Source organism: Schistosoma haematobium, chromosome ZW (assembly GCF_000699445.3).
Source record: "Schistosoma haematobium chromosome ZW, whole genome shotgun sequence".
In the NCBI taxonomy this organism is placed as follows: Eukaryota; Metazoa; Platyhelminthes; class Trematoda; order Strigeidida; family Schistosomatidae; genus Schistosoma; species Schistosoma haematobium.
In genome coordinates this window covers 38,626,176-38,646,188 of record NC_067195.1, presented here as the reverse complement: position 1 = coordinate 38,646,188, position 20,013 = coordinate 38,626,176, and the positions used below count along the sequence as shown (strand labels likewise).

The following is a 20,013-nucleotide window of genomic DNA, read 5'->3' as shown; positions in this document are numbered from 1 at the left end:
TTATGGTTTGCAGAAAAACACAGGGACGGAACCAAATGTTAATAATTTACAGACTTTGAATAAGGTTAAATAACTACCTGAAAAATAGTTTCTGTTGTTTGTCATAGTTTTAAAGATGCCGCAGCTTTTTGGAGTAACACCTTCTACTATGGTTCGCACCCACCAAGTGAAATCAAAAGACAGAAGCGATGAGGTTCGGATATATATTTGATAGGCTATCAGTATATCGAGGATCGACTGATCTAATCTGGCTAGCGATTGCAGGAGATGTTGAGCATGGCGTTTCCACTCGCGATCTGGTGCGGATGCATGACCAAGCGCCTTCAGCTAGGTGAGTCCATTAAAACTAATTTGGTCAGCATCCAATGTCGAAGACTTACTGAGCTATTGAATTGGGGGATTTATTTAACGCTACATCTCCTTTACTTCTATGTTCATATCGCATTTATAATCAGGATCTTAAACCCAGTCAAACGAGAAGTAAGAAATGAAGGGTTTGGAAGTTAAAGTTGTAAAGTGGTCAACGCTTTGAGAAGCATCTGATTAAAGCTGACTGGATGTTGTACGAGATGCGTAACATAGCATACTCAGTTGCGATTTGGTGTGGATGCTTGACTGTGTTGGTTCAAATGGCCGGGACGGAATAGAAGAAGCTTTCGCTTAACAGGCTTCCGTGTCTAGTAGCAGGGGATCACCAAATCCTCCAGGCAGGAACCTAGGTGTTTTACCAATAAAAGAGGAAAAAGAAATTGGTAAATCATAGTATGGTGCTGTCCTTGGTCCTTAAGAATAGGCCAAGTTGCCTCTTGAAGGACTTCTGGGGAGTCGCTTGGACTAGTTCGGCCGGCAGCGAGTTCCAGCATTTGACAACTCTTAAGGAGTAGAAGTTGTGTCTACAGTCCGTTCTGCTATGTTGTGTCTTCAGTTTTCGGGTGTTACCTCTTAGGTTAGTGTTCGAACTAAGCTCAAGTGGGTGTTTAAGAGGATGTCCAGAAGTGTTGAGAATAATATAAGCCATTAATAGATCACCTCTAAGACGCCTATACTCTAATGGGTGAGGGTCTAGTGAATGGAGGCGCTCTTCGTAAGGTCTAAATTTGAGTCCTCGGACTGATTTCGTGGCTCGCCGTTGGATACGCTCCACAGTGTCCTTAGCCTTTTGGAGCGAGGGGAAAATACTATGTTTCCGTACTCTAAATGGGGACGGATGAAACTATTGAAGATTGTATGGAAAGTTCGTCCATCAAACTGTCCAAAAATGCGCTTCAACGTTACCAGTGCAAGGTTTGCTCGGAAGGCATTTTTGTCACAGTTAGCGTAAGACTTTAAATCATGGGGCACCAGGACTCCTAAATCTTTTTTGACTTAGGATACTACTAGAGAGGAGGTACCTAAGTTATATCTGTAGTCTGCGACATGTCATAGATGGACTACTTTACACTTTGAAGTGTTAAAAGTAAGTCCATTATTATCTGCCAACTTTGGAGTCGAGTCAGATTCTCCTGAAGTGCCTGTATATCGTCTTGATTGAGTATCTCTCCCCAAAGTTTAACATCGTCGGCAAAAAGTAATAATTCTGACGTTACCTGTTGAGGAAGATCATTTATGTAGATCAAGAAGAGAAGAGGTCCTAGTACTGAGGCCTAGGGGACCCCGCTAGGACATTCCATAGCCTGAGATATAGTGAAATTAACCCTAACCTTAAAATGTCGATTTTTCGGGTACGAAGTAAGCCAATTGATTAGAGGTGGTCTGATACCTAGTCGTTTGAGCTTATTGATAAAACATAAATGGTTAACCTTATCAAAAGCTTTTGAGAAATCTAGGTAGATGATGTCAACCTTTCCATTGCGAACGAGGATGCTTGTCCGTCTGTCCAACGCACTCAGCAGGTTGGTAATACAAGTGTAACCCTTCCTGAAACCATGCTGTTGGGGTGAGAAGAGATTTAAGGACAGTAAATAGTCGTTTATACCATCGCATATCAGGGACTCCACGATTTTTGAGGATATGGAGAGAAGAGCCACCGGTCGGTAGCTTGAAGGTTCATTGTGTCGACCTCCTTTGAAAATTGGTGTGATGTGAGCAGCCTCCAAATTTCCGGTAGTTTTCCTTGGCTTAGCGAGTGTGAGAACATCACGCTAAGCGGTGATGCCAGAATTGAAGCTGCTTCCCTCAATATGGCAGAATGGACCATATCCGAGCCAGGAGAAGTATCTAGTCTTAAGTGCCGCAGTTTCTGGAACACCAAGTCAGCGCTTAGGTTCACTTCGGAAAGTCCTGTGGAATTGTAGATGAAACTGTCGTCAGTAAAGTTGATGTCGGTCGGTTGAAATGTCTGAGAGTAATGTTCAGCCAGAAGGTTGGCGGCGTCGCCATCGTTGTTGGTCGGGCCGTTAAGACCTACCAGTTGGGAAACTCCAGTTTTGGCTTGACGAAGAGAGGCTGCATAACGGAATAAGCTTTTAGGATTAGAGGCAAATTTGTCCATAAGCTTTGTCTGGTACTGAAGCCTATCTTCTCTTATAGCCTTCGTGCATATGTTCCTGATATAATTATATTGCCTGTACGCTCCGTCGTTGTCAGTTTCTTTTGTATACCGTCCAACAGTGCCTTTTGCGGCTTAGCTGGCGAAGAGTACGGTTCTTGATTATTGTAGGTGGCTTGAAGCTTTTGGGAACCGTTCGAGTAACTGAATGGTTTGTAGCACATAAGAACGTGTGCAGTAAGAAGTCCCAATGACCGTCCACATCGAGTTGAGGGTGAACATCCCAATCCACCTGTTGTAGATAGTCGTGTAGAGCTGGCACTTTCAACCGTTTAAAATTCTAGCGCAAGTTATTGGTGGGATACCTTAGCTTAGTTTTGCTGACAAAACTGAAGGCTATGACGGCATGACAGCTTTTTCCCAGAGGAGCCAGGATTGAGAGGTTTTCAACTAGGAATTCTTCGTTTGTGAATACACAGTCTAAGCGCGATGGTGTCTGACTGTTTCTCCAACGAGTTGCCGACCTCACATTTTCGTACAATCCCAAGTCACCGATGATGTCGAAGAACCGAGCTTCAACTGAGTTATCGCCTCCAGTATACGTGGGATCCACGAAGTTGACTCTATAGAGATTAAAGTCCCCTAGAATCAGGATGTGTGTGAAACCGAGACGAGTAGAGCGGGATAGTCCTTCCAGCATACGACTATCGTACTCGATATCAGCAGTTGGCTTCCTATAAATGACTCCGACTAGACACCTCGAAGTACTAGACAATCTTACAGAGCACCATATGGATTCCTCAAGATTGTTAAACTCGAGGTTGTGAACTTGGTGCACCTCCAAGCAAGAGCTTATGTATATGGCTACTCCGCCCCCAATTCCTGTTTTTCTGTCGTTGCGGAACAAAGTCATCCCAGGTAATGCTAACTCTTGGTCCGAGAACTGAGAAGATATCCAGGTTTCAGATATTCCTATCAGATGGGCCTTATTAGCGTTGCTAAGTTCACGTAGTTCATCCAATTTGTTTGGTAGATTCGCGGCGTTCATATATAAGCAGTTTATGCTTTCAATTTGGAACGCGTGAGCTTCGTCCTGTTTTTCTGTATGAGCCTTATGTGAATGGACAGGTAGCCCACCTATATGAGTTTTGCCGAGGTGGTAGGCGCTGTCCTTTTCACGTTTTTTTATCATTTAGACAGTCCACAAGTGGAATGGTCAGCTCCAACTTGCCTTTGTGCTTGGTCCTAGCTTCGTTTGGTCTATCCGGGTGCATGTGGATCCCAGGTGGCAATCGACGTCTGTTGGCACGAAATGCTTCCAGAACTGCAGCCGCCATGTGGGAAGATGGGAAGGTTATCTTCATTAGACGGGGTTTAGGATTACAGCCCTTCTTGGCTAGTCTCTTCACATGCTGCGTCAGTATGTGTTTGAGCCTCAAGGACTGTTTGATGAATTTGCATTTCCTGATATCAGAGTTTGCTTGAGTAGGGTCCGCATTTTCCGGTATACCTTGCAAAATTATGTTTCTTACGCGGAAAAACTTCTCGCGAGATTCTTTAGGGGTGTTCCGTATGATATTGCGCCCGGAGTACGGTATGTCGGGCAAGTGACTGGCCAGCAAGATGTCCTCTACGTCGGTAGCATTCTTAAGTGTTACTCGAAGAAGCCTCGGGTGATTTAGATGCTTAGAATCCTTTCCTCGAGTGAGCCGGGTGACCGTCAAAGGCTCTATTCTGAGAAGTTCGATCTTCTTGTCCAATTCACCCCAGAGCATCCTATCATTTTTATCCTGCAGACTGAGATGAAGGTCAGGATTGTCAATGAGGTTCATGATTATGAGAGAATCGTTACGAACTGTTGATTTACCAGGTTTTCCGATGGGTTCAGGTTTAATACCTAGTTGTTTGGAGGTCAAAGCACGTTTTTGAGTGTTGGGCTCTTTGATGACCAGACGAACATTCTTGGGGGTAGACTGTGCGACCAAATCACCAGTTTTTTTTCCGTACAACAACACTTGGGATGCTCAGCTTAGGCGGTGACACCTGGTTCTTTTGGGCTCTGCTAACGTGGGTCGAATCACCTGCATGGTTTTTGGGAATCACTGTTGTGTTCAGGGACCCTGAGCTGGGAGACCCGAGTTTACTTAGGGAGTCTAATTCCGTCGACGTAATGATGGTGCTGAGCTTCAACACGTCATCATTAATGCTAATGGATGCTCCATCGATAGTATGCCTGTCGAAATCCCTAATCTTGGGTTCATTGCGCGCTCTTGCTTGCTTATCCGTTTTTTACTGTCGTTATCCAAGTTTGCTGACAACTTGTTCCACAGGCCTGTCAGTAGGACGATGACGTTACTCAGCAAGACTACAGCGTCCGTGCTGCACGTGACACATACCCACTTTTGGTCCGACTTGCATAGTCTATTGTAGGTAGTTGCCGTCAGATCTGTGCACGCTTCGTGGAACCAACCTTTGCAGCTATCGCACTGCATGCCAGTTGTAACAGCAAAAGAGCATCCCGACGTTTGCATGAGTTTTTCATGACTATGTTAAAGCAAACTGTGATATAGATGCTTGCAAAAGCCCAAGACAGTAAAAATACACTAAAAAGCACACTGAAAACGGACAAAAGTGGATAAAAACGAGTGAGATAAACTGAATTAGTCTTTACGTGAGAAACAAAAAAAACCGAATACTAAGCTGAGGCAAAACCACTGTCAACTATTATATATATGGTGAAGCTAAAAAAAAGTAATCTACCGTACGTATAGCTCAGGATAGATCCTATAGAACTGAAATGATACTTCTGTTGCGTAAGAACACAGCAAAAGTTTGATAAATGCAAATCACGTTAGGACTAAAACTCCTGTTCGAAAAGCGCGCGTCAAAGTTATGTCCAATAAAAATAATGAGGTCAATATCACTACCAAAGATTTACACAACCGTTTATTTTCAGGATTTACTTATCACTACAGTAATTTCAAAGAAAAAACTGTCATAGAATAAAAAGCAAGCCAAAATGAACACTTAAATGAAGAGGAAACTTCATGTAGACCCTCTGTAAAAAATTTGGTTTCGATGTTGAAACAGGTTACCAAAATATGGGAACGCACGAAAATCATGATAGTTTGCGCTTATTCAACTAATACGGAGCAATTTTGACAACCACCTCTGTAAAACAAGCCGTTTAAGGTCGTTGTGACGAAAACGCGGGCGGGTGGGTGGCTCTGGAAGCACATCTGTTATAGTAACGGTATTAACCTCCAGTTTCGAATACCAGGTTGTCTTAATACGGTCCCTGTGTTATTTCTGATTGTCGTTGGTTGTTTTATTAATAAATGTGAATGCATTCCTTGTGCATACTGAGTTCTCGGCCCATCTTTTCTCTTGTTAATTTGGAAAAGAATATATATTCTTCTCTAGATTAACATACTGCTCTTCACACTACCCCAGCATACAAGGTACTTCTAGGTTGGATGCTAACCTAACCAATGTTAGACGTTATACCTTGCGTTCCCAGTCTCCTAAGTTTGGGGAATTTCGGGGAAACCTCCTAAGTCAAATGACCTTCACCAAAGTTTGGGGAAAACACCAAATTTAGGGGAATTTCCCCAGATCTGGAGAAGTTTTTGGGTCTTGGTGCCATTTCTTCGAAATTTCTTCAAAGTTTACTATAACAGCGTCCCCAAAACGGGCCGAATTTTCCCCGAAATTTGGAGATCGGGTTTGTACCGTTCCTTTCGGCAACACACCAGCTACATAATGGCATCGATCATTGTCATCTTGTCCGAAAAGAGCTCTTGTTGTACACCAAAACATTCAGCTTTATGAAAGCATCGTGAATCGGTCAACAGACTTCCCACTCTCGAAAACGTATTCAGGTTTTATTTACTTCATATAAATAAAATATTAGAGATCCGTTTACGAATCCTAAACCCTTTAATTCCAAGTGTACGTCGAAAATCCACTTGATTACCCCAATTTCTAAACAACTTACCAATACATCACTTGTAAATTAATATGGGTAAACTACTACGTGCAAATTCCCGCAGCACTCCATAAACTACAAATTGGGGTTGTCTGTATCTCAGGAGCACTGGAAGCACTTCTGTTATAGTAACGGTATTAACCTCCAGTTTCGAATACCAGGTTGTCTTAATACGGTCCCTGTGTTATTTCTGATTGTCGTTGGTTGTTTTATTAATAAATGTGAATGCATTCCTTGTGCATACTGAGTTCTCGGCCCATCTTTTCTCTTGTTAATTTGGAAAAGAATATATATTCTTCTCTAGATTAACATACTGCTCTTCACACTACCCCAGCATACAAGGTACTTCTAGGTTGGATGCTAACCTAACCAATGTTAGACGTTATACCTTGCGTTCCCAGTCTCCTAAGTTTGGGGAATTTCGGGGAAACCTCCTAAGTCAAATGACCTTCACCAAAGTTTGGGGAAAACACCAAATTTAGGGAATTTCCCCAGATCTGGAGAAGTTTTTGGGTCTTGGTGCCATTTCTTCGAAATTTCTTCAAAGTTTACTATAACAGCGTCCCCAAAACGGGCCGAATTTTCCCCGAAATTTGGAGATCGGGTTTGTACCGTTCCTTTCGGCAACACACCAGCTACATAATGGCATCGATCATTGTCATCTTGTCCGAAAAGAGCTCTTGTTGTACACCAAAACATTCAGCTTTATGAAAGCATCGTGAATCGGTCAACAGACTTCCCACTCTCGAAAACGTATTCAGGTTTTATTTACTTCATATAAATAAAATATTAGAGATCCGTTTACGAATCCTAAACCCTTTAATTCCAAGTGTACGTCGAAAATCCACTTGATTACCCCAATTTCTAAACAACTTACCAATACATCACTTGTAAATTAATATGGGTAAACTACTACGTGCAAATTCCCGCAGCACTCCATAAACTACAAATTGGGGTTGTCTGTATCTCAGGAGCACTGGAAGCACTTCTGTTATAGTAACGGTATTAACCTCCAGTTTCGAATACCAGGTTGTCTTAATACGGTCCCTGTGTTATTTCTGATTGTCGTTGGTTGTTTTATTAATAAATGTGAATGCATTCCTTGTGCATACTGAGTTCTCGGCCCATCTTTTCTCTTGTTAATTTGGAAAAGAATATATATTCTTCTCTAGATTAACATACTGCTCTTCACACTACCCCAGCATACAAGGTACTTCTAGGTTGGATGCTAACCTAACCAATGTTAGACGTTATACCTTGCGTTCCCAGTCTCCTAAGTTTGGGGAATTTCGGGAAACCTCCTAAGTCAAATGACCTTCACCAAAGTTTGGGGAAAACACCAAATTTAGGGAATTTCCCCAGATCTGGAGAAGTTTTTGGGTCTTGGTGCCATTTCTTCGAAATTTCTTCAAAGTTTACTATAACAGCGTCCCCAAAACGGGCCGAATTTTCCCCGAAATTTGGAGATCGGGTTTGTACCGTTCCTTTCGGCAACACACCAGCTACATAATGGCATCGATCATTGTCATCTTGTCCGAAAAGAGCTCTTGTTGTACACCAAAACATTCAGCTTTATGAAAGCATCGTGAATCGGTCAACAGACTTCCCACTCTCGAAAACGTATTCAGGTTTTATTTACTTCATATAAATAAAATATTAGAGATCCGTTTACGAATCCTAAACCCTTTAATTCCAAGTGTACGTCGAAAATCCACTTGATTACCCCAATTTCTAAACAACTTACCAATACATCACTTGTAAATTAATATGGGTAAACTACTACGTGCAAATTCCCGCAGCACTCCATAAACTACAAATTGGGGTTGTCTGTATCTCAGGAGCACTGGAAGCACTTCTGTTATAGTAACGGTATTAACCTCCAGTTTCGAATACCAGGTTGTCTTAATACGGTCCCTGTGTTATTTCTGATTGTCGTTGGTTGTTTTATTAATAAATGTGAATGCATTCCTTGTGCATACTGAGTTCTCGGCCCATCTTTTCTCTTGTTAATTTGGAAAAGAATATATATTCTTCTCTAGATTAACATACTGCTCTTCACACTACCCCAGCATACAAGGTACTTCTAGGTTGGATGCTAACCTAACCAATGTTAGACGTTATACCTTGCGTTCCCAGTCTCCTAAGTTTGGGGAATTTCGGGGAAACCTCCTAAGTCAAATGACCTTCACCAAAGTTTGGGGAAAACACCAAATTTAGGGAATTTCCCCAGATCTGGAGAAGTTTTTGGGTCTTGGTGCCATTTCTTCGAAATTTCTTCAAAGTTTACTATAACAGCGTCCCCAAAACGGGCCGAATTTTCCCCGAAATTTGGAGATCGGGTTTGTACCGTTCCTTTCGGCAACACACCAGCTACATAATGGCATCGATCATTGTCATCTTGTCCGAAAAGAGCTCTTGTTGTACACCAAAACATTCAGCTTTATGAAAGCATCGTGAATCGGTCAACAGACTTCCCACTCTCGAAAACGTATTCAGGTTTTATTTACTTCATATAAATAAAATATTAGAGATCCGTTTACGAATCCTAAACCCTTTAATTCCAAGTGTACGTCGAAAATCCACTTGATTACCCCAATTTCTAAACAACTTACCAATACATCACTTGTAAATTAATATGGGTAAACTACTACGTGCAAATTCCCGCAGCACTCCATAAACTACAAATTGGGGTTGTCTGTATCTCAGGAGCACTGGAAGCACTTCTGTTATAGTAACGGTATTAACCTCCAGTTTCGAATACCAGGTTGTCTTAATACGGTCCCTGTGTTATTTCTGATTGTCGTTGGTTGTTTTATTAATAAATGTGAATGCATTCCTTGTGCATACTGAGTTCTCGGCCCATCTTTTCTCTTGTTAATTTGGAAAAGAATATATATTCTTCTCTAGATTAACATACTGCTCTTCACACTACCCCAGCATACAAGGTACTTCTAGGTTGGATGCTAACCTAACCAATGTTAGACGTTATACCTTGCGTTCCCAGTCTCCTAAGTTTGGGGAATTTCGGGAAACCTCCTAAGTCAAATGACCTTCACCAAAGTTTGGGGAAAACACCAAATTTAGGGAATTTCCCCAGATCTGGAGAAGTTTTGGGTCTTGGTGCCATTTCTTCGAAATTTCTTCAAAGTTTACTATAACAGCGTCCCCAAAACGGGCCGAATTTTCCCCGAAATTTGGAGATCGGGTTTGTACCGTTCCTTTCGGCAACACACCAGCTACATAATGGCATCGATCATTGTCATCTTGTCCGAAAAGAGCTCTTGTTGTACACCAAAACATTCAGCTTTATGAAAGCATCGTGAATCGGTCAACAGACTTCCCACTCTCGAAAACGTATTCAGGTTTTATTTACTTCATATAAATAAAATATTAGAGATCCGTTTACGAATCCTAAACCCTTTAATTCCAAGTGTACGTCGAAAATCCACTTGATTACCCCAATTTCTAAACAACTTACCAATACATCACTTGTAAATTAATATGGGTAAACTACTACGTGCAAATTCCCGCAGCACTCCATAAACTACAAATTGGGGTTGTCTGTATCTCAGGAGCACTGGAAGCACTTCTGTTATAGTAACGGTATTAACCTCCAGTTTCGAATACCAGGTTGTCTTAATACGGTCCCTGTGTTATTTCTGATTGTCGTTGGTTGTTTTATTAATAAATGTGAATGCATTCCTTGTGCATACTGAGTTCTCGGCCCATCTTTTCTCTTGTTAATTTGGAAAAGAATATATATTCTTCTCTAGATTAACATACTGCTCTTCACACTACCCCAGCATACAAGGTACTTCTAGGTTGGATGCTAACCTAACCAATGTTAGACGTTATACCTTGCGTTCCCAGTCTCCTAAGTTTGGGGAATTTCGGGAAACCTCCTAAGTCAAATGACCTTCACCAAAGTTTGGGGAAAACACCAAATTTAGGGAATTTCCCCAGATCTGGAGAAGTTTTTGGGTCTTGGTGCCATTTCTTCGAAATTTCTTCAAAGTTTACTATAACAGCGTCCCCAAAACGGGCCGAATTTTCCCCGAAATTTGGAGATCGGGTTTGTACCGTTCCTTTCGGCAACACACCAGCTACATAATGGCATCGATCATTGTCATCTTGTCCGAAAAGAGCTCTTGTTGTACACCAAAACATTCAGCTTTATGAAAGCATCGTGAATCGGTCAACAGACTTCCCACTCTCGAAAACGTATTCAGGTTTTATTTACTTCATATAAATAAAATATTAGAGATCCGTTTACGAATCCTAAACCCTTTAATTCCAAGTGTACGTCGAAAATCCACTTGATTACCCCAATTTCTAAACAACTTACCAATACATCACTTGTAAATTAATATGGGTAAACTACTACGTGCAAATTCCCGCAGCACTCCATAAACTACAAATTGGGGTTGTCTGTATCTCAGGAGCACTGGAAGCACTTCTGTTATAGTAACGGTATTAACCTCCAGTTTCGAATACCAGGTTGTCTTAATACGGTCCCTGTGTTATTTCTGATTGTCGTTGGTTGTTTTATTAATAAATGTGAATGCATTCCTTGTGCATACTGAGTTCTCGGCCCATCTTTTCTCTTGTTAATTTGGAAAAGAATATATATTCTTCTCTAGATTAACATACTGCTCTTCACACTACCCCAGCATACAAGGTACTTCTAGGTTGGATGCTAACCTAACCAATGTTAGACGTTATACCTTGCGTTCCCAGTCTCCTAAGTTTGGGGAATTTCGGGGAAACCTCCTAAGTCAAATGACCTTCACCAAAGTTTGGGGAAAACACCAAATTTAGGGAATTTCCCCAGATCTGGAGAAGTTTTTGGGTCTTGGTGCCATTTCTTCGAAATTTCTTCAAAGTTTACTATAACAGCGTCCCCAAAACGGGCCGAATTTTCCCCGAAATTTGGAGATCGGGTTTGTACCGTTCCTTTCGGCAACACACCAGCTACATAATGGCATCGATCATTGTCATCTTGTCCGAAAAGAGCTCTTGTTGTACACCAAAACATTCAGCTTTATGAAAGCATCGTGAATCGGTCAACAGACTTCCCACTCTCGAAAACGTATTCAGGTTTTATTTACTTCATATAAATAAAATATTAGAGATCCGTTTACGAATCCTAAACCCTTTAATTCCAAGTGTACGTCGAAAATCCACTTGATTACCCCAATTTCTAAACAACTTACCAATACATCACTTGTAAATTAATATGGGTAAACTACTACGTGCAAATTCCCGCAGCACTCCATAAACTACAAATTGGGGTTGTCTGTATCTCAGGAGCACTGGAAGCACTTCTGTTATAGTAACGGTATTAACCTCCAGTTTCGAATACCAGGTTGTCTTAATACGGTCCCTGTGTTATTTCTGATTGTCGTTGGTTGTTTTATTAATAAATGTGAATGCATTCCTTGTGCATACTGAGTTCTCGGCCCATCTTTTCTCTTGTTAATTTGGAAAAGAATATATATTCTTCTCTAGATTAACATACTGCTCTTCACACTACCCCAGCATACAAGGTACTTCTAGGTTGGATGCTAACCTAACCAATGTTAGACGTTATACCTTGCGTTCCCAGTCTCCTAAGTTTGGGGAATTTCGGGGAAACCTCCTAAGTCAAATGACCTTCACCAAAGTTTGGGGAAAACACCAAATTTAGGGAATTTCCCCAGATCTGGAGAAGTTTTTGGGTCTTGGTGCCATTTCTTCGAAATTTCTTCAAAGTTTACTATAACAGCGTCCCCAAAACGGGCCGAATTTTCCCCGAAATTTGGAGATCGGGTTTGTACCGTTCCTTTCGGCAACACACCAGCTACATAATGGCATCGATCATTGTCATCTTGTCCGAAAAGAGCTCTTGTTGTACACCAAAACATTCAGCTTTATGAAAGCATCGTGAATCGGTCAACAGACTTCCCACTCTCGAAAACGTATTCAGGTTTTATTTACTTCATATAAATAAAATATTAGAGATCCGTTTACGAATCCTAAACCCTTTAATTCCAAGTGTACGTCGAAAATCCACTTGATTACCCCAATTTCTAAACAACTTACCAATACATCACTTGTAAATTAATATGGGTAAACTACTACGTGCAAATTCCCGCAGCACTCCATAAACTACAAATTGGGGTTGTCTGTATCTCAGGAGCACTGGAAGCACTTCTGTTATAGTAACGGTATTAACCTCCAGTTTCGAATACCAGGTTGTCTTAATACGGTCCCTGTGTTATTTCTGATTGTCGTTGGTTGTTTTATTAATAAATGTGAATGCATTCCTTGTGCATACTGAGTTCTCGGCCCATCTTTTCTCTTGTTAATTTGGAAAAGAATATATATTCTTCTCTAGATTAACATACTGCTCTTCACACTACCCCAGCATACAAGGTACTTCTAGGTTGGATGCTAACCTAACCAATGTTAGACGTTATACCTTGCGTTCCCAGTCTCCTAAGTTTGGGGAATTTCGGGGAAACCTCCTAAGTCAAATGACCTTCACCAAAGTTTGGGGAAAACACCAAATTTAGGGAATTTCCCCAGATCTGGAGAAGTTTTTGGGTCTTGGTGCCATTTCTTCGAAATTTCTTCAAAGTTTACTATAACAGCGTCCCCAAAACGGGCCGAATTTTCCCCGAAATTTGGAGATCGGGTTTGTACCGTTCCTTTCGGCAACACACCAGCTACATAATGGCATCGATCATTGTCATCTTGTCCGAAAAGAGCTCTTGTTGTACACCAAAACATTCAGCTTTATGAAAGCATCGTGAATCGGTCAACAGACTTCCCACTCTCGAAAACGTATTCAGGTTTTATTTACTTCATATAAATAAAATATTAGAGATCCGTTTACGAATCCTAAACCCTTTAATTCCAAGTGTACGTCGAAAATCCACTTGATTACCCCAATTTCTAAACAACTTACCAATACATCACTTGTAAATTAATATGGGTAAACTACTACGTGCAAATTCCCGCAGCACTCCATAAACTACAAATTGGGGTTGTCTGTATCTCAGGAGCACTGGAAGCACTTCTGTTATAGTAACGGTATTAACCTCCAGTTTCGAATACCAGGTTGTCTTAATACGGTCCCTGTGTTATTTCTGATTGTCGTTGGTTGTTTTATTAATAAATGTGAATGCATTCCTTGTGCATACTGAGTTCTCGGCCCATCTTTTCTCTTGTTAATTTGGAAAAGAATATATATTCTTCTCTAGATTAACATACTGCTCTTCACACTACCCCAGCATACAAGGTACTTCTAGGTTGGATGCTAACCTAACCAATGTTAGACGTTATACCTTGCGTTCCCAGTCTCCTAAGTTTGGGGAATTTCGGGAAACCTCCTAAGTCAAATGACCTTCACCAAAGTTTGGGGAAAACACCAAATTTAGGGAATTTCCCCAGATCTGGAGAAGTTTTGGGTCTTGGTGCCATTTCTTCGAAATTTCTTCAAAGTTTACTATAACAGCGTCCCCAAAACGGGCCGAATTTTCCCCGAAATTTGGAGATCGGGTTTGTACCGTTCCTTTCGGCAACACACCAGCTACATAATGGCATCGATCATTGTCATCTTGTCCGAAAAGAGCTCTTGTTGTACACCAAAACATTCAGCTTTATGAAAGCATCGTGAATCGGTCAACAGACTTCCCACTCTCGAAAACGTATTCAGGTTTTATTTACTTCATATAAATAAAATATTAGAGATCCGTTTACGAATCCTAAACCCTTTAATTCCAAGTGTACGTCGAAAATCCACTTGATTACCCCAATTTCTAAACAACTTACCAATACATCACTTGTAAATTAATATGGGTAAACTACTACGTGCAAATTCCCGCAGCACTCCATAAACTACAAATTGGGGTTGTCTGTATCTCAGGAGCACTGGAAGCACTTCTGTTATAGTAACGGTATTAACCTCCAGTTTCGAATACCAGGTTGTCTTAATACGGTCCCTGTGTTATTTCTGATTGTCGTTGGTTGTTTTATTAATAAATGTGAATGCATTCCTTGTGCATACTGAGTTCTCGGCCCATCTTTTCTCTTGTTAATTTGGAAAAGAATATATATTCTTCTCTAGATTAACATACTGCTCTTCACACTACCCCAGCATACAAGGTACTTCTAGGTTGGATGCTAACCTAACCAATGTTAGACGTTATACCTTGCGTTCCCAGTCTCCTAAGTTTGGGGAATTTCGGGGAAACCTCCTAAGTCAAATGACCTTCACCAAAGTTTGGGGAAAACACCAAATTTAGGGAATTTCCCCAGATCTGGAGAAGTTTTTGGGTCTTGGTGCCATTTCTTCGAAATTTCTTCAAAGTTTACTATAACAGCGTCCCCAAAACGGGCCGAATTTTCCCGAAATTTGGAGATCGGGTTTGTACCGTTCCTTTCGGCAACACACCAGCTACATAATGGCATCGATCATTGTCATCTTGTCCGAAAAGAGCTCTTGTTGTACACCAAAACATTCAGCTTTATGAAAGCATCGTGAATCGGTCAACAGACTTCCCACTCTCGAAAACGTATTCAGGTTTTATTTACTTCATATAAATAAAATATTAGAGATCCGTTTACGAATCCTAAACCCTTTAATTCCAAGTGTACGTCGAAAATCCACTTGATTACCCCAATTTCTAAACAACTTACCAATACATCACTTGTAAATTAATATGGGTAAACTACTACGTGCAAATTCCCGCAGCACTCCATAAACTACAAATTGGGGTTGTCTGTATCTCAGGAGCACTGGAAGCACTTCTGTTATAGTAACGGTATTAACCTCCAGTTTCGAATACCAGGTTGTCTTAATACGGTCCCTGTGTTATTTCTGATTGTCGTTGGTTGTTTTATTAATAAATGTGAATGCATTCCTTGTGCATACTGAGTTCTCGGCCCATCTTTTCTCTTGTTAATTTGGAAAAGAATATATATTCTTCTCTAGATTAACATACTGCTCTTCACACTACCCCAGCATACAAGGTACTTCTAGGTTGGATGCTAACCTAACCAATGTTAGACGTTATACCTTGCGTTCCCAGTCTCCTAAGTTTGGGGAATTTCGGGGAAACCTCCTAAGTCAAATGACCTTCACCAAAGTTTGGGGAAAACACCAAATTTAGGGAATTTCCCCAGATCTGGAGAAGTTTTTGGGTCTTGGTGCCATTTCTTCGAAATTTCTTCAAAGTTTACTATAACAGCGTCCCCAAAACGGGCCGAATTTTCCCCGAAATTTGGAGATCGGGTTTGTACCGTTCCTTTCGGCAACACACCAGCTACATAATGGCATCGATCATTGTCATCTTGTCCGAAAAGAGCTCTTGTTGTACACCAAAACATTCAGCTTTATGAAAGCATCGTGAATCGGTCAACAGACTTCCCACTCTCGAAAACGTATTCAGGTTTTATTTACTTCATATAAATAAAATATTAGAGATCCGTTTACGAATCCTAAACCCTTTAATTCCAAGTGTACGTCGAAAATCCACTTGATTACCCCAATTTCTAAACAACTTACCAATACATCACTTGTAAATTAATATGGGTAAACTACTACGTGCAAATTCCCGCAGCACTCCATAAACTACAAATTGGGGTTGTCTGTATCTCAGGAGCACTGGAAGCACTTCTGTTATAGTAACGGTATTAACCTCCAGTTTCGAATACCAGGTTGTCTTAATACGGTCCCTGTGTTATTTCTGATTGTCGTTGGTTGTTTTATTAATAAATGTGAATGCATTCCTTGTGCATACTGAGTTCTCGGCCCATCTTTTCTCTTGTTAATTTGGAAAAGAATATATATTCTTCTCTAGATTAACATACTGCTCTTCACACTACCCCAGCATACAAGGTACTTCTAGGTTGGATGCTAACCTAACCAATGTTAGACGTTATACCTTGCGTTCCCAGTCTCCTAAGTTTGGGGAATTTCGGGAAACCTCCTAAGTCAAATGACCTTCACCAAAGTTTGGGGAAAACACCAAATTTAGGGAATTTCCCCAGATCTGGAGAAGTTTTTGGGTCTTGGTGCCATTTCTTCGAAATTTCTTCAAAGTTTACTATAACAGCGTCCCCAAAACGGGCCGAATTTTCCCCGAAATTTGGAGATCGGGTTTGTACCGTTCCTTTCGGCAACACACCAGCTACATAATGGCATCGATCATTGTCATCTTGTCCGAAAAGAGCTCTTGTTGTACACCAAAACATTCAGCTTTATGAAAGCATCGTGAATCGGTCAACAGACTTCCCACTCTCGAAAACGTATTCAGGTTTTATTTACTTCATATAAATAAAATATTAGAGATCCGTTTACGAATCCTAAACCCTTTAATTCCAAGTGTACGTCGAAAATCCACTTGATTACCCCAATTTCTAAACAACTTACCAATACATCACTTGTAAATTAATATGGGTAAACTACTACGTGCAAATTCCCGCAGCACTCCATAAACTACAAATTGGGGTTGTCTGTATCTCAGGAGCACTGGAAGCACTTCTGTTATAGTAACGGTATTAACCTCCAGTTTCGAATACCAGGTTGTCTTAATACGGTCCCTGTGTTATTTCTGATTGTCGTTGGTTGTTTTATTAATAAATGTGAATGCATTCCTTGTGCATACTGAGTTCTCGGCCCATCTTTTCTCTTGTTAATTTGGAAAAGAATATATATTCTTCTCTAGATTAACATACTGCTCTTCACACTACCCCAGCATACAAGGTACTTCTAGGTTGGATGCTAACCTAACCAATGTTAGACGTTATACCTTGCGTTCCCAGTCTCCTAAGTTTGGGGAATTTCGGGAAACCTCCTAAGTCAAATGACCTTCACCAAAGTTTGGGGAAAACACCAAATTTAGGGAATTTCCCCAGATCTGGAGAAGTTTTTGGGTCTTGGTGCCATTTCTTCGAAATTTCTTCAAAGTTTACTATAACAGCGTCCCCAAAACGGGCCGAATTTTCCCCGAAATTTGGAGATCGGGTTTGTACCGTTCCTTTCGGCAACACACCAGCTACATAATGGCATCGATCATTGTCATCTTGTCCGAAAAGAGCTCTTGTTGTACACCAAAACATTCAGCTTTATGAAAGCATCGTGAATCGGTCAACAGACTTCCCACTCTCGAAAACGTATTCAGGTTTTATTTACTTCATATAAATAAAATATTAGAGATCCGTTTACGAATCCTAAACCCTTTAATTCCAAGTGTACGTCGAAAATCCACTTGATTACCCCAATTTCTAAACAACTTACCAATACATCACTTGTAAATTAATATGGGTAAACTACTACGTGCAAATTCCCGCAGCACTCCATAAACTACAAATTGGGGTTGTCTGTATCTCAGGAGCACTGGAAGCACTTCTGTTATAGTAACGGTATTAACCTCCAGTTTCGAATACCAGGTTGTCTTAATACGGTCCCTGTGTTATTTCTGATTGTCGTTGGTTGTTTTATTAATAAATGTGAATGCATTCCTTGTGCATACTGAGTTCTCGGCCCATCTTTTCTCTTGTTAATTTGGAAAAGAATATATATTCTTCTCTAGATTAACATACTGCTCTTCACACTACCCCAGCATACAAGGTACTTCTAGGTTGGATGCTAACCTAACCAATGTTAGACGTTATACCTTGCGTTCCCAGTCTCCTAAGTTTGGGGAATTTCGGGAAACCTCCTAAGTCAAATGACCTTCACCAAAGTTTGGGGAAAACACCAAATTTAGGGAATTTCCCCAGATCTGGAGAAGTTTTGGGTCTTGGTGCCATTTCTTCGAAATTTCTTCAAAGTTTACTATAACAGCGTCCCCAAAACGGGCCGAATTTTCCCCGAAATTTGGAGATCGGGTTTGTACCGTTCCTTTCGGCAACACACCAGCTACATAATGGCATCGATCATTGTCATCTTGTCCGAAAAGAGCTCTTGTTGTACACCAAAACATTCAGCTTTATGAAAGCATCGTGAATCGGTCAACAGACTTCCCACTCTCGAAAACGTATTCAGGTTTTATTTACTTCATATAAATAAAATATTAGAGATCCGTTTACGAATCCTAAACCCTTTAATTCCAAGTGTACGTCGAAAATCCACTTGATTACCCCAATTTCTAAACAACTTACCAATACATCACTTGTAAATTAATATGGGTAAACTACTACGTGCAAATTCCCGCAGCACTCCATAAACTACAAATTGGGGTTGTCTGTATCTCAGGAGCACTGGAAGCACTTCTGTTATAGTAACGGTATTAACCTCCAGTTTCGAATACCAGGTTGTCTTAATACGGTCCCTGTGTTATTTCTGATTGTCGTTGGTTGTTTTATTAATAAATGTGAATGCATTCCTTGTGCATACTGAGTTCTCGGCCCATCTTTTCTCTTGTTAATTTGGAAAAGAATATATATTCTTCTCTAGATTAACATACTGCTCTTCACACTACCCCAGCATACAAGGTACTTCTAGGTTGGATGCTAACCTAACCAATGTTAGACGTTATACCTTGCGTTCCCAGTCTCCTAAGTTTGGGGAATTTCGGGGAAACCTCCTAAGTCAAATGACCTTCACCAAAGTTTGGGGAAAACACCAAATTTAGGGAATTTCCCCAGATCTGGAGAAGTTTTTGGGTCTTGGTGCCATTTCTTCGAAATTTCTTCAAAGTTTACTATAACAGCGTCCCCAAAACGGGCCGAATTTTCCCCGAAATTTGGAGATCGGGTTTGTACCGTTCCTTTCGGCAACACACCAGCTACATAATGGCATCGATCATTGTCATCTTGTCCGAAAAGAGCTCTTGTTGTACACCAAAACATTCAGCTTTATGAAAGCATCGTGAATCGGTCAACAGACTTCCCACTCTCGAAAACGTATTCAGGTTTTATTTACTTCATATAAATAAAATATTAGAGATCCGTTTACGAATCCTAAACCCTTTAATTCCAAGTGTACGTCGAAAATCCACTTGATTACCCCAATTTCTAAACAACTTACCAATACATCACTTGTAAATTAATATGGGTAAACTACTACGTGCAAATTCCCGCAGCACTCCATAAACTACAAATTGGGGTTGTCTGTATCTCAGGAGCACTGGAAGCACTTCTGTTATAGTAACGGTATTAACCTCCAGTTTCGAATACCAGGTTGTCTTAATACGGTCCCTGTGTTATTTCTGATTGTCGTTGGTTGTTTTATTAATAAATGTGAATGCATTCCTTGTGCATACTGAGTTCTCGGCCCATCTTTTCTCTTGTTAATTTGGAAAAGAATATATATTCTTCTCTAGATTAACATACTGCTCTTCACACTACCCCAGCATACAAGGTACTTCTAGGTTGGATGCTAACCTAACCAATGTTAGACGTTATACCTTGCGTTCCCAGTCTCCTAAGTTTGGGGAATTTCGGGAAACCTCCTAAGTCAAATGACCTTCACCAAAGTTTGGGGAAAACACCAAATTTAGGGAATTTCCCCAGATCTGGAGAAGTTTTTGGGTCTTGGTGCCATTTC

The 20,013-nt window shown here is 40.7% G+C and overlaps 1 protein-coding gene across 1 annotated transcript in view; it reads left to right on the top strand.

Moving 5' to 3' along the window:
- The first annotated feature begins 5,531 nt into the window (after nt 1-5,531).
- The window catches only part of MS3_00001151 (uncharacterized protein), a 45,537-nt gene continuing 31,055 nt past the window's right edge, over nt 5,532-20,013 (top strand). Inside the window, exon 1 of the mRNA XM_051208649.1 lies at nt 5,532-5,741. The gene's annotated coding sequence lies outside the window, so the exon portion shown is untranslated. The remainder of the gene's footprint in view (nt 5,742-20,013) is intronic.